The following is a 16,064-nucleotide window of genomic DNA, read 5'->3' as shown; positions in this document are numbered from 1 at the left end:
TTATGGGCTGAGTGCGGGTAGGTGGGACTAGGTGAGATTAAGAGTTCGGCACGGACTAGGAGGGCCGAGATGGCCTGTTTCTGTGCTGTGATTGTTATATGGTTATATGGTTATAAGTAGCAGTGTCAGCTCCCTTGCTAAACTTCCTGCTGGTTGGTCCTGGCAGAAAGTTCACTTTACAAGTTCCCTCCTGTCCTTACCCTACTTTTTGCTTCTTGTCTTCAGTGGATGAACAATATCCAGCCAAGGCCAGGTGCATTTCATCTCTACAGACAGGAGGTAATCTTGTTCCACAGGGACACAAACATCGTTAATTAGCCACTGTAGTTCAGCCTTGGGATGTGGTGAGCTTGTGGTAAGAATGAAACATAGGTTCTTTGCAGGGGTTCACAACATCTTTTATGCCACAGACACCGACAGTTAACTGAGAGGTCTCTGGAGCTCAGGTTGGGATCCCTTGGTTTAGTGTAATGTGTAAAATGGGTGCTTAATGTCAGCGTGGGCTTGGTGGACTGAAGAGTGTGCTGCATATCTCTATGATTTAATAAAACTGTTAAATGGAGCTGTGGATACTTGATGCAGACAGAAGAGAACTTTTGAAGGAAAAATAGGAAATCTCCAGAGTTTTGGAAGGATTGATACTTACCCAGTCAATGCAGTTGCTGCAGTTCCACTTTCCTCTCAAGTAAAATCTGGTCCAACATCATCAGGACTTAGCTGATAATAACAGTCAGTGGTACATGTGGCCTGCAAAGGTAGAATAGACACTTTGGAAGAAACGAAATTCACTTTCCATTGATCCTTGGGTTCTCAGTGTGGGTTGCACTAAATTTGCCCCATATTAGGTCCAGTCTAAATTTTGCACCCTAAGTCATTGCGATGTTCTGTTTCGGGTCCGAATGAAATACTCTTGGTGCTGTTCTCGATTCTGGTGAAAGCAACAAGACTGATAGGTAAAATAAAGTAATAAAGAAATAAAGAATTAGTAATAAAGAAAAAATTCATAGCACTTGGGCTTCAGTGTGAAGGCCGCACATAGGTACAAACTTAAAAGGTAAGTAACAAGAACAAATGGAAGTTTTAGATTAAATTGTTAAAAGGAAACATGGCTTCAAACAGTAGATGTGTAACTGAAATCAAGGTATGCTTTCCCACTGATGAGCACAGAATGGAATTTCTAAAATAATTGATTGTCCCTGAAGTGTTGGGTGTGTGCCTGCTGGGCTGTCAAATAAAGTAAAATTGGTTAACTGGTACTTTTTAGTAATAATTTTATCATCTTGTTGCATGTAAGCATATTAAAACATAATAAACAAATTTCAGATTTCAAATTTCAAATGGTTCAATGTATACAGTATAGAATCTGAAACTCTTACTCTTCACGGACGTCCACAACCCAAGAACCGCCAGAAAACGTATGATCGAAACATCACAACCCCGAAGATGCCCTCCCCCCATCACACAAGCATCGACCCTCCGACCCTCGTGCCAGCAAGGGTTGTGCCTTGTGCCAACAGCAGCAAACACCCCCTCCCCAACCACGCAGGCAATAGCAAAAGCAAAAATACCTCACAAGGAAAATAAGCTTCCATTAATAATTAGGACAGGTGAATGCTTCAGCTTTGCAGGAGGAATCTGTGCATCTGAACACAGAAAGGAAAAGATATTCTTTTATGCACATAAAAATATCAGAATGTTCATCTCTCACATTGAACAATTTTTGTTGTTTGTGATTTTGAACAATTATGCAGTAATCATACTGTTTTAATCCATCTCCAGAGATATTTTTTCTATATAAGTTTATGATCCCATCGGCACTAAGCATTTAATGGTAAGATCATGACATTTACTGCTGCAGATCTGAAGTTATTAAACAACCATAACATGTGCATCACTGGGTCCATAGAGTTTATAGTGATTGACAAGTCCAGTCAATCAGGATCACTGCCTGAGGAATAGTTCTTTAAATAGGGAGAAGACAATTATTTGAGACCTGGAACTTCCTTTCCTCATGGTAGATAGGTATTTTTTTTCTCAAGGGGAATTGCCTCCTACAGCATTTACGGAGCTACTTATACAAATTCTGTGCAGCTCACAGATCAACTGGAAGTTTTATAAATACAGGTACCTATATCTATTTAGTAATATCTTTATTTGGCTTAAGAACAATATCACTTTTATCATTTTATTATTTTACTGTGATTGCACAGTAGTATGGTCATTCGCACAATGCTTTACAGTACATAAGAAAATGAAAAATAGGAGCAGGAGTCGGCCATCGAGCCTACTCCGCCATTCAATAAGATCACGGCTGATCTGGCCATGGACTCATCTCCACCTACCTGCCTTTACCCCATAACCCTTAATTCACCTGCTATACAAAAATCTATCCAACCTTGTCTGAAATATATTTACTGAGGTAGCCTCCACTGCTTCATTGGGCAGAGAATTCCACAGATTCACCACTCTCTGGGAAAAGCAGTTCCTCCTCATCTCCATCCTACATCTACTCCCCCAGATCTTGAGGATATGCACCCTAGTTCAGGTCTCACCCACCAGTTGAAACAACTTTCTTGCCTCTACCTTATCTATCCCTTTCAGAATTTTGTATGTTTCTATAAGATCTCCTCTCATTCTTCTGAATTCCACTGAGTAGAGTCAATGACTGGGGTTCAGTTCCTGCCACTGTCCTGAAAGAAGTTTGTACATTTCCCCCATGACTGTGTGGGTTTCCTATGGGTGCTCCAGTTACCTCCCACAATCCAAAGCTGCACTGGTTAATAGGTCATCGTAAATTGTCCTGCGATTAAGTCAGGGTTAAACTGGGGGTTGATGTGTCAGAAGGGCCTATTCTGTACTATATCTCAATAAACAAAAGAATACATTTAAAGAAAATTACCTCCCATGATGCACTGCTGGAAAAAAATTGGTACATCTGCCGTTTTAATTTATATTAATTAAAACTATAAAAATGAAAACAAGGGCAAAAGAAATTAGGCTTAAAATTGGATTCTTTGTTTTGTATTTTTGGCTTTGCATGTATTATTTTTGGAACCAAGATGCTGGTTGTTGTTAGTAGAAGTGGTTGTACCTATACTACACTGAGGATGTTAAAATGTGCACAGCTAACATAAACCGGGGAATTGTACGCCAATCAATATATATTGCTGATGTTATGCTAGTGCTGACATTTCAGAACACGGCGCTTTTATCTGCAAACTCTCTAAAGCACAATACATGTGCATCAGTTCTGTATCAGAAACCACCCTTCATCAGTGCTGTTTAAAAGTAGTAACTACATTCTATTTAGTTGCTGAATAATCTCGACTAGATATTTCTGTATTTTTACAAATTTCCAGTGCTTTCTAGAATTCATTAATACTATAATCAACAGGGATTATTTGTCAGGTGCTGATGGGCTCTAATCTGATTTTCATTTGGCTTCAAGGCTTAAAAACACACCCGTTACAGCCAAAGGTGTGCACATTAGCAAGCTGTCTTTATGGACCTGTGAGAACAGCTAATACACGAATGGGGAAAATTTTATTTTACTTATTTGTTTGTTTATTGAGGTACAGCACGGAATAGGCCCTTCCTGCCCTTTGAGCTGTGCCATCCAGCGGTCTCCCAATTTACTCCAAGCCTAATCATTGAACAACAGTCACCAATTAACCTACCAACCGGCACGTCTTTGGACTGTGGGAGGGAACTGGAGCACCCGGAGGAATCCCACCCCTTAACGGGGAGAACGTACAATCTCCTTACAGACAGCAGTGGGAATTGAACCCGGGTCGCTGGTACTGTCAGGCACTGTGCACAGTAGAATAGTGGTTACAGTGCAGGCAACCCGGGTTCAATTCCCATCCCTATCTGGAAGGAGTTTGCACTTTCTCCCCATGACTGCATGGGTTTCCTATGGGTGCTCCGGTTTCCACCCACAGGCCACAGACCTTCTGATTAATTGATCACCGTAAATTGTCCCATGATTAGGCTTGGAGTAAATCCGGTCACTCCTGGGTTGTGTGGCTCGAAGGGCCAGACAGGCCTATTGCACGTTGCATCTCAAATAAATAAGTCAATATATTAAGGAGAAGGACAAGAAGGGTCATCTGCAGATTTCCTGTTTTGTGAAATTCCTGTTTTCCTTTTCCAATGTGTGAAAAGGAACAACAATTAACATTTAACCAGCTAATTGCCGGTGACTAGTGGCGTTCTGCGGGAGTTTCTGTTGGGGCTGCCTCTTTTTACATTATGCGCGAATGAGTTGGATGACGGAATTGATGGCCTTGTGACCAAATTTGTGAATGATATGAAGGCAGGTGGAGGGGCAAGTAGTGCTGAGGAAGCAGGGAGCCCGCAGAAGGACTTAGACAGATTAGGAGAATGGGCAAAGACATGGCAGATGGAGTACGGTGTAGGAAAGTGTATGAAGGTCAAGGCACTGAGTATATTTAAAGCAGAGGCTGATGGATTCTTGATCAGTCAGAGCATCAAAGATTACGGGAGGAAGGCAGGAGAATGGGTTGAGAGGGATAATAAATTCAATATGATGGAATGGCGGAACAGACTCGATGGGCTGAATAGCCTAATTCTGCCCCTAACTCTTATGGTCTTACCTCGTATGCATTATGCTTCTATTGCAAACACATACCAATGTTTATTCAAAACTCCTATTATTGGCCCTCCATTATATCACGATTAATTTGCTACATTTGTAAAAGCATGATTGTTTAAATGAAGAAAAAATAATTATTTAATTTCTCTAGATAATGCAACTTGAAGATTAAAATATAAAATAAAACAAGTTATTTTACTCTTGCGGCTACATATATTGCAATGTATTGCAAAAATTCATTTTTTCTGCCTGAATGCCAAAATTATGGACACCCTTATATATGAATGACCATTTGGAGGCCAGGGATGGATGGGAATGGAATTTTCGGCTGCTGTGGGGTGACAGACATCTTCTATTATAAATGTACCACAGCTCTGAGGGGCCGAAGGAGCGGGAGCAGCCCCCTCCTTCCGGAGAATCGCAAGATCGCTATTAATTCGGGTCTCGGAAGTGAGAGACAATGCAACGGTTTTGGTCATTGTTCTTAGAGGCACCTGTGTGATGTGCATGTCCCTGCTATGCGACAGCTACCATGGATATGGACACCCTCGGGCAATGTGGGGGTGGAGATTGCATCACCCTACTTTGATGGACATCTACAACTCTGCAAGTCAAGATAAAAGGGGACTGCAGGAGGCGGTACCCCAGCGACGCACCCGAAGGAGACCCTCGCTCAGTGCTTTCATGGCTGGAAGCCACTCAACGCCACGTGCCCTCCTAACTCCTTTGCCTGGGGAGCGGGTGGCTGATAAAACCGAGAAGGACTTTGAACTAACAACGGGGAAACAACGCTCCCCTGATTTAAAGGAGTGGCTTCATAAAGACCCGGGCAAGTTTTTCCATTTTTCACCGATCCCTCTAAAGCATGTGAAACCCAGCGATTCCCCGAAAGGCTAAAGTCTGCAGACTTCTGAGTGGCTTTTATATTTCCAACGGACAATATATTATCCCCTAGACAACAGTAGAGATTACTTCTTAATGATGATTATTACTATACCCGCGCTTTAGATTGAGTATTGACGACATGCATTATCTGAATGTTTGTATTAACCTCACTTTTGTGCCCCTTTATAAATAAAAACGTTTGAAAATAGTGCCATCAGACTTCAACGGACCTCTCTATCTTTGCTGGTAAGTTATCCAGTTACGGGATACGTAACAGATGGGAATGGAATTTTCGGCTGCTGTGGGGCGACGGACATCTTCTGCCAGGTGGGAATGGAGCATTTCCACATAACTCCCCCCTCCCCCCACCCCACCACCCCTTGGCTGCAACAATTGGGAGCACCGAGCAGACTGACTGGGTCAGCGGCGGTCATTCCCATGCCAATTCCCTCGCCTGTTACAGCAGTTCAGTGATCCTCTCCCCCACACTGCTTCTGTTCCTTTATGACTGACAAAAATACTGTGTTGCAAACAGTTCTCAGGAACGGAACTTGGGGACTGTGTGTACAGCAAAATTATCTTGTACAATCTCTGACATCAGTGACATATCTGCTGCAGTTTATAAGCTGATATCACGATTAATTTGCTACATTTGTAAAAGCACGATCGTCAACGAAGAAAAATTAATTTATTTAATTTCTCTAGATAATGCAACTTGAAGATTAAAATATAAAATAAAAAAAGTTATTTCACTCTTGTGGCTACATGTATCGGAATGTATTGCAAAATTTCATTTTTTCTATCTAAATGAAATAACATTATTTGTACTGTAATAAGAAAATTCATTTATAAATGCATCTGTTATGATTGGAAGGCTCTATATGTCTCCTATTAAAATACATTTCTGATTACTTTGCTCCATTTTCTGGTCTAATGGAATACAGAGTGCACTCACAAAATGACAATGGCATGACAAAACTGAAGGAAGTCACCATTGCTTCTGTGGTGAGATTATGTTGACAGGTCCTATAAGTCTGGCATATCAAACATGTGTCTATACAGTTGAATTGGCCCAAGTGTAATTTGTTCAGACTGAAAGAGAGTACGTGTCAAGCTCACTGTTCCCTCGAAGCTATGCGGGTGCATGGCCACACTGTAACTGAAATGCTCCCGCACAAGTAGCCTTTATTGCAGCGCAGCTGGAATTCACCTTTATATGATGTGCCACACAGTTTATAGACAGTGTAAAACAAAAAGTCCTGCTCAGAGCAATATTTGGTCCCCTCAGCTGTAAAAAAAAACATTAAGTGCATCTTCGGTCAGGCTGCACTTCAAAGTTCTGGTCCTTGGCAACATGTAGGTCTAAAAGAACAGCCTGGAAAGATCAAGATCTCACTTAGCCAGTATTTCAAGAATAAGTTTCACCTTTCCCACAAATGCTTTTGAGACATTAACAATTAACAATTGTTTGGCTGCTTTATGCATTGTTCAAAGTTCAAAGGTTTATTGCTAGCTAAGTATGTGTGCAATATACAACTCTGTGATTCTTCTCCAGGTAGCCACGAAACAAAGGGAACCATGGTAGTTACTTCAAAGAGAAACAGCAAACCCACCACCCTCTACACACAAGAAAGAATGACAGCGCAATATTAACCCTGTTCCCTGTACGGAAACGCAACGAGAACACTCCTCCTTCCACCACACTAGACACAATAAGAACGTCAACCCCCAAATACCCGTCCTGCACAAAAATCTAACAAAGGCGCAACAAGAACATCAGCCCCCAAAACCCTCTCTCCTCACACAAAAAAATGAGAAAGAATGGGCAACAACCAGAACATAAAAACCATAAGGCTGAAAAAGTCCATAGTCCATCATCCAAATCCATAAACTCAGAATCTAGGTAACATTCTACAACGTCATGGAGAGAGGCCTACCCTCCAGGTACAGTGATAGGCCACATGGGCTCCTCTGGCAGCAGAGGGATCAAAAGGCAGGTAGCCAGCGCTGAACTCTCACTCGCCTTTCACATTCACCTCGATGTTTCAATCTTCCTCATTGCTTTGATCAGTGAATAATGGAAGCTCATTGGCTCGCATCCCGAAGTTTCTTAAATAGATTATTAAATTGATTTGTAGGTATGTTAATGGCTTTATATAGAAATATAAATCATGAATATGCCACATGACCATATATGGGCGCCATGGTACATAGCGGTTAGCGTGACTCTATTACAGCTTGGTGCATTCCGAATTTTGGTGTTCACTTCTGTCAGGAGTCTGTGCGCACATCACATGGAACGTGTGTTTTTCCGGGGCACTCCAGTTTCCTCCTACAGTCCAAAGACCTTTTGGGTAGGTTAATTATTCATTGTAAATTGTCCAGTGATTCGATTAGGGTTGGCTGGGTTTGTCAGTGGTTGTTAGGGCAGTGGGCCCAAAGGTCCATAAGGACCTACACCGTACTGTATCGCTGATTAAATAAATATTTTGCAAGAAGCTTGCTAGGTTCAATTCGGATCGTTGTCTATTTCCAAATGTAGGCTTAAACTGATTCCAGGACTGGACAGACTTTTTGAAATAGATCTGCCTATCACATCAATCCATTTTTAATGTCAAAGATGGAAAGGTTTACAAGGTTGATCTCGCAGGGCTCATAATCTTTAAGGGCAGATCTTGAACAATCCCCACAAATATAAAGTGCAAGCTCAACAACCCTTCTTATCTCAGAGTTCAAAGCAGATTGAAACCCTCCTGCCCTGACCCGAGAAGCTCGCCCATTGGTCAACACCTGGCAGTATTTGGTAATATCACACTTGAAGAAAGTGTCACTTATCATATTTATGTAGCGCTGACATAAATCTGTTGTGACTTCTTCATTTCCAACAATTCTATATTAAATTGTTTGGATGTATGTCCTCATCAGAATTGAAAACATTGAAGGAGCCAAAAGTAGACAACAAACTGATGTATCAGTGGTTTATTTTTGTTGCAAATTCAATATCAGACTAAATATTCTGCTATTTAGCCTTCTGATAGTCCATTCACAGGATTTGAGTTTGTGTTGAAAACTTAAGAACTCAGACATTAGAAAAAGAGCTTTTTTTTACAATGCCTTGTGGACAATCCATGCTTGATTTTTTAAAAGCATAGAATACAACATTGCTTAAAAATGACTGATTCATGTCTTAAAATAGAAAGCAGTTTACAAACTTTAAGAACTATGAGTTAAACAAGGCTGAGTGGTGCAGTGATATACTTGATATCTTTTTTCATAAATATCTCATATGAAATATGATAAAAATACTTGCATGTTGTGGCTAAAGATAAATTGCCTTTATCTTTACTTACAGTAAGACTATATACAGTATGTGATGTTTTATCAAAATTGTGTTTGGCTTCAAATCAAAAGGTAACAGCTCCTCTGGTAGATCAAGGCTGAGGTCCAGCAAAAAAAACTGATTGAAAAGAGATGGTGGGTGGAAGGAGTTCTGGAGGCTCAACTACTTTCCGATAGACAAGATATGAATTGATTTTCTGTGCTGTAAGCCAAAGCCCTATACAGCATTGCCTCTATTTTTTTTACAGTCGAGTGGGCCAACTATTGCTCTGAGCTGGAAATTTTTACATGGCCTGAAAACAGCTTGGCACTTTAAATATTTTTAGTAATACGCATACTATGAATATTCAGAATGAAAATGAAAAAAAATCACATAATTTTGATTTTATTTATTAATTGAGGGGTATAACAAAATACAGTAGGACTAGGAAAATCTTTCCTGTTTTGTAAACATCTTCCAGCTGTGCAGCAACAACGGCTGTGTGCGCAGGAGCATCTCAGCTATTGCAAGGCCATGCAGTCATGCAGCTTACGGGGAACAGTGACTCCACGAATGGAGCTGAAATGATCAGGGACAGGAAGGCAGTCAATGATTGCTTCAAGAAACACTTTGAAGGCCTCAACCACAACTTTGTCCTTGATCTGAACATCTCTTATTTTGGCCTACACTTGTTGCTGGTCCCATAAAACCAAAGTTTGAAGATACCAAATCATATTCCAACTGAAAAATAAGAAAGCCTCAAGGTCAGACTTAGTAGCGGATAAGGCCCAGTCCATCATGGGTAAAGCCCTCCACTCTGTTGACCACACCTACACGAAACACTGTCACAGAAAAGCATCAGGGACTCCCACCACCCAGGTCATGCTCTCTTTTCACTACTGCCATCAGGAAGGAAGTACAGGAGCCTCAGGACTCACACCACCAGGTCTAGGATCAGTTATTACCCCTTAACCATCAAGTTCTTGAACCGAAGGGAGATAACCACTCAGCTTCACTTGCCCCATCATTGAAATGTTTCCAGAATCTATGGACTCACTTTCAAGGACTCTCACCTCATGTTCTCTATATTTATTTCTTATTATTTCTTCCTTTTTGTATTTGCGCAAATTGTTGTCTTTTGCACACTGGTTGAATGCACAAGTTGGTGTAGTTTTTCATTGATTCTGTTATAGTTATTATTCTATGGATTTATTGCGTACACCCGCAAGAAGGTGAATCTCGGGGTTGTATATGGTAACATAAAAATTTACTTTGAACTAAGAAAGCTTCATGATCTGACAGATTTCTGCTAAACTTCTGAAACTTGGTTGCTGAACAGCTTCAGCCATGCATCTGGAGATCCATCAATCTCATGTCTACCTCTAAGAAGAGAGGGATAAGTAAAGGACCGTAGATTCTATAATTGTGACCATCTTCAAGACATGAACAAGTCTGAATGAGGTATCTGCACAAAGTAGGGTGCTCCATGCTATCTGCAGTTGTGAAAGGCACTGCCAGGGTCATTTCAGCGACTTCTTCCCAACTGCCAGAGTTATTCCTAACTGCAGTCCTGATTCTGCCTGCGCAGAGGCACACAGGACATTATTGGTGTTGTGGTGTATTGCTGTAGTGATGGATAACTGTTTGTCAGGTTGGAGGCCTGTGACTAGTGGTGTGCCTCAGGGATCTGTACTGGGTCCAATGTTGTTTGTCAAATATGTTAATGATCTGGATGATGGGGTGGTAAATTGGATTAGTAAGTATGTAGATGATACTAAGATAGGTGGTGTTGTGGATAATAAAGTAGGTTTTTAAAGCTTATGGAGAGATTTAGGCCAGTTAGAAGGGTGGGCTGAAAGATGGCAGATGGAGTTTAATGCTGATAAGTGTGAGGTGCCACATTTTGGTAGGACTAATCAAAATAGGACATACATGGTAAATGGTAGAGCATTGAAGAATGCAGTAGAACAGAGTGATCTATGAATAATGGTGCGTAGTTCCCTGAAGGTGGAATCTCATGTGGATAGGGTGGTGAAGAAAGCTTTTGGTATGCTGGCCTTTATAAATCAGAACATTGAGTATAGGAGTTGGGATGTAATGTTAAAGTTGTACAAGGCATTGGTGAGGCCAAATTTGGAGTATTGTGTACAGTCCTGGTCACTGAATTATAGGAAAGATGTCAACAAATTAGAGAGAGTACAGAGGAGATTTACTAGAATGTTACTTGGGTTTCAGCACTTAAGTTACAGAGAAAGGTTGATAAGTTAGGTCTTTATTCTTTGGAGCATAGGAGGTTGAGGGGGGACATGAAAGAGGTATTTAAAATTATGAGGGGGATAGATAGAGTTAATGTGGATAGGCATTTTCCATTGAGAGTAGGGGAGATTCAAACAAGAGGATATGAGTTGAGAGTTAGGGGACAAAAGTTTAGCGGTAACATGAGGGGGAGCTTCTTTACTCAGAGAGTGGTAGCTGTGTGGAACGAGCTTCCAGTAGAAGTGGTAGAGGCAGGTTTGATATCAGCATTTTAAAAAAAAATTGGATAGGTATATAGACAGGAAAGGAATGGAGGGTTATGGGCTGAGTGCAGGTTGGTGGGACTAGGTGAAAGCGTCAGCACGGACTAGAAGGGCCAAGATGGCCGGTTTCCATGCTGTAATTGTTATATGGTTATCCTCATTGTTGAAAATCTCAACAAAAAGTACAGCAACCAGCAATAGCTGTCTTTGATTCACTTACAAAAGCATATAAGAAGATAGGCCTTACACTCAACATGTAACTCTACCAACCTGCCTCCTCTGGAAAATGGTGCCTCTCTCAATAAAGATTCAAGAAGGAAATGCTCCCATATCTCAGACACTCCCTCTTGGTGAAGATGGGTGTTAGTGATGAAAGTCACTATCATCTTCAATGTTCCAACTGAGAAAAGCAGGACCTCAGATCTGAAGTATATCTCCTGGTCTACATTGCTCCCTTTGTCCATTTGTCCCTCCCCACTACTCTCCCTCCCAGCACTTAACCCTGCAGGCGGACTTAGTGCTACACTTGTCCATTTATCTCGTCACTCATCTCCATTCAGGGCCCAAACTGTATTTCCAGCTGAAACAACACTTCATCTGTGAATCTGCTGGGGTTGTCTATTATATTCGTTGCTCCCAATGCAGCCTCCTCTATATTGGAGAAACTAATTGTAAATTGGGGGAACCACTTCATCAAGCACCTCCATTCCATCCACCAAGCAGAGCTTCCCAGTGGTCAAACATTCTAATTCCCATTCCCATTCTAACATGTTGGATCATGGCCGCCTCTTGTGCCAAGATGAGGCCTCCCTCAAGGTGGAGAAGCAACACTTTATATTCTGTGTGGGTAGCCTCCAACCTGATGGCATGGATATCGATTTTTTCTATTCCCCACTCTGGCCTTTTACCACTTCTCACCTACCTATCACTTCCCCCTGGGTCTCCTCTTCCTTCCCTTTCTCCTGTGGTCCACACTCCTCCTATCAGATTCCTCCTTCTCACCCACCTGGCTTCACCTATCACTTTCCAGCCAGCCTCCTTCCCTCTCCACACTTTTTTATTCTGACATCTTCCCCCTTCCTTTCCAGTCCTGAAGAAGGGTCTCAGCCTGAAACGTCGACTGTTTATTCATTTCCATAGATGCTGCCTGACTGCTGGGCTTCTCCAGCATTTTGTGTGTGTTACTGGGCAGCAGTATCTCCAGAACTCCCATATGCTCTGAGACATAGACTGCCTACAACAGGCACCTCGTGGAACTGCATCAAATGGCAATTGCAACTTATTTAAAATATCAAGTGACCTTATGTTTATATGCAACTCTTATACACAAAAGAAGACAAAAGTGAAGGGAATTATGGTTTGTACCTGGTCAATTTTACTATCTTGGACAATATTCTCTGTGCTTTCCTAGTAATTTATCCCAATGCCTTAATGTTTCTATGTTACAGCATTGAGGGTTGGGTGTCTATTTTTCTCTGGGTAGTTGATCATAGGTCCATGTTGATATAACACATGGAATTCTATGTTCGGCACACAGCTCTTGCTCTTTCGGTGGCATTCTGAATTGTGGCTGAGAATTCAACGATATTGACTGCTGGAGCAAGACTGCAAGCGCAAGTATTTAATAGTTTAAGCAATGGAGGTGAGTGTTCAGCTTGCTGCTCGGCGAGGATTACTCATCTATGCATGTAACTAAGGCTGTGGCCTGCAACTAACAGACTCCTGGATTGGCTGCAGTTGATGACTGGCTTCCTGCCTGTGAACTCACTTTCAGCCCTGAATGTTAATTGCTTACTTTTATTGTTTCCACGACTTGTTGTTTTTTATTCTCTACACATTGGGTGTTTGATGTGTTTTTTTTCAATGGGTTCTTTCGGGTTTGTTTTGTAACTGCCTGTAAGGAGACGGATCTCAATGTTGCATATAACATACATACTTTAATAATAAAAGCACTCTGAATTTTGGATAAACTGTGTTTATATATTTGTATGTTCAGTGTCCAGTAAACTGGATAAATAATTTATTTTAGACTGTTTGACTATTATTTACTGATAAAGAGATCCCAGAAGTGGAAATCAAAATAGACAAGTTTCATGCATGAAACACTTGACTGTAAACAAAATGCAGTGTTGCGTGTATAATTTGAGGACTCTGGAGGTTCTACAAGTAGTCACGTTAACACATAGAAGAAAACTGTGTGGTGTTTCATTCAGGCAATGAACCGTGACTTGCATCTCTAATCACAACTGCATCATGGGTCTTTGAAACAGCTGTCCTGATGACAGCTGGTAAACAACAACAGTAATGTTAACATTTTAGTGTAATAGTTCTCATCATTGTAGTTAAAGTGATATGCCAATTTCTCTATTGTTGTGTGTATGCTAATAAAACCTCTATTTCACACATAATGAACAAGAGTACATTTCAATATCCAATTTTATCTTAAGCGTGGTTGGATTTGGCCTCTAGTTTTTTATTTATTTATCAAGACACAGAATATGACCCTTTAAAGAGTGCTGCCAGCAATCCCTCAATTTAATCCTCGCTTAATCATGGGACAATTTACTATGACCAATTAACTTACCAACAAGTCCATCTTTGGACTATGGGAGGAAACCCACACAGTCATAGTGTAAACATATAAATTCTTTACAGCCAGAGACAGGACATCTGAAAACACAGGACTCTTCTAATACCCATGCTGAGCTTGTCAATTCCATCAACTTTGCCTCTTAACTTCCACCCTGCCCTTAAATTCACTTGGTCCATTTCTGACACTTCCTCCCCTTTCTTGATCTCTGGAGACAAACTGTTGACTGTCATCTTTTATAAACCTACTGATTCTCAGTTATCTTGACTATATCTCTTCCCACTGTCTTTGGTTAAAATGTTTTTCCCTTTTCTCATTTCCTTCTTCTCCATCACATCTGTTCCCAGAATGAGGTTTTGTTTTCCAGGGCATCAGAGATGGAAAGGAAAGCCTCATCTTGGGAACAGATGTCCTCCTTCTTCAAAGAAAGGATTTTCCCTTCCTCCACCATTGATGCTGCCCTCACTCGCATCTCCTACATTTCCTGGTCATCTGCACTCACCCCATCTTCCCACTGCCTTAACAATGATTGAGTTTCTCTTCTCCCACCCAATGAGCCTTTGCATCCAAAACATCATTCTCCACAACTTCCACCATCTCCAAAGGGATCCTACCACCAAACACATCTTTACCTCCCTCCCCTTCTATTTTCCACAAGAATCACTCCCTCTTTGATTCCCTTGACCATTTGTCACTCCCCACTTATCTCCTTCCTGGCACCTCCCTGAAAGTGACTGAAATGCTAAGCTTGCCCATTCATCTCCTCTATTCAAGGCCCAAACAGTCCTTCCAGATGGGGCAATAGTTCACCTGTGAATCTTTTGGCCAACCATTTTAATTCCTATTCCCATTTCTGTACCAACATGTCAGTCCATGGTCTCCTCTTTTGCAACGATGTGGTTACCCTCAGGGTGGAGGAGCAACAACTCATATCCTGTCAATAGCCACTAATCTGACGGCATGATTATCGATGTTTTCTTCTAGTATTTTTTCCCTTCTTCTTCCCCACCCGTTTCTTGCCACTTCTCTTCACCAGTTTCCGCTGGGGACCCTCCTTTCCTCTCTCTCACGGTCCACTGTCCTCTCCAGATTTCTTCTGCTCCAGCCTTTATCTTTCCCAACCAGCTGGCTTCATCTATCTCCTTCTAATCCTGCCACCACCATTTATTCTGTTGTCTTCCCCCTTCCTTTTATAGTGGAAAAGCTGTATGGTGCCCAGATTATATTAGAGATGATAGAAGAGAAAATGCATTAACAAAGTGCAGAATATAATGTTACAGTTAGAGAGAAAATTCACTGCAGGCAGGCAATAAGGCGCAAGGCCATAATGAGGTAGATTGTGAAGTGAGGAATCCATTTTATTGTATATCCTGGTGTTATAGGACTATTAAATTGCTTTATTACACCAGAATAGAAGCTGTCCTTGAACCTGGTACATGATTTTGTATCTCATGCTAGGGAGGGAGGTGAACGACTATGCTAATAGGTGTTCTTGACTAATATTGATAGAAATTAATAACTAGTCAACATTTCAGGCCAGGACCTGTCAACTATTTATTCATTTCCATAGATGCTGCCTGACCTGCTGAGTTCCTCCAGTATTTTGTGCGTGTTGCTCTGGATTTCCAGCATCTGCAGAATCTCTTGTGTATGTCCCTTGAGTGAGTTTCAAAACTCATACCCTTTGAGTACTAATTCAGTACTTGACTTCCTGCTGCCTCAGAAAAGCATTCAACATGATTAAAAACACTATGCAACTTTTCCAATGTATATGACCATAGCATAGGCCATTTGGCCCATTGTGTCTGTTCTGTTATTCCATTGTGTCTGATTTACTACTGTATCTCTCACCCCATTCTCCTACCTTCTCCTTGTAACCTGTGACTCCCCTTACTAATCTAGAACCAATCAACCTCCACTTTTAAATGTAGCCAATGAATTGACCTCCACAGCCAGACTAGCAGATGGATTAGTGCAGGGAAGTGTATGATCATGCACCTTGGGAGAAGGAATGAAGGCATAAACTATTTTCTAAATGGGGAGAAAATTCAGAAGTCAGATGTGCAAAGGGATTTATGAGTTATCAAGCAGGATTCGCTAAAGGTTAACTTGAAGGTCGAGTCTGTGGTGACTTGG

This window comes from Hypanus sabinus, chromosome 4 (genome assembly GCF_030144855.1).
Source record: "Hypanus sabinus isolate sHypSab1 chromosome 4, sHypSab1.hap1, whole genome shotgun sequence".
In the NCBI taxonomy this organism is placed as follows: domain Eukaryota; kingdom Metazoa; phylum Chordata; class Chondrichthyes; order Myliobatiformes; family Dasyatidae; genus Hypanus; species Hypanus sabinus.
Note: the sequence above shows the minus strand (reverse complement) of the source record.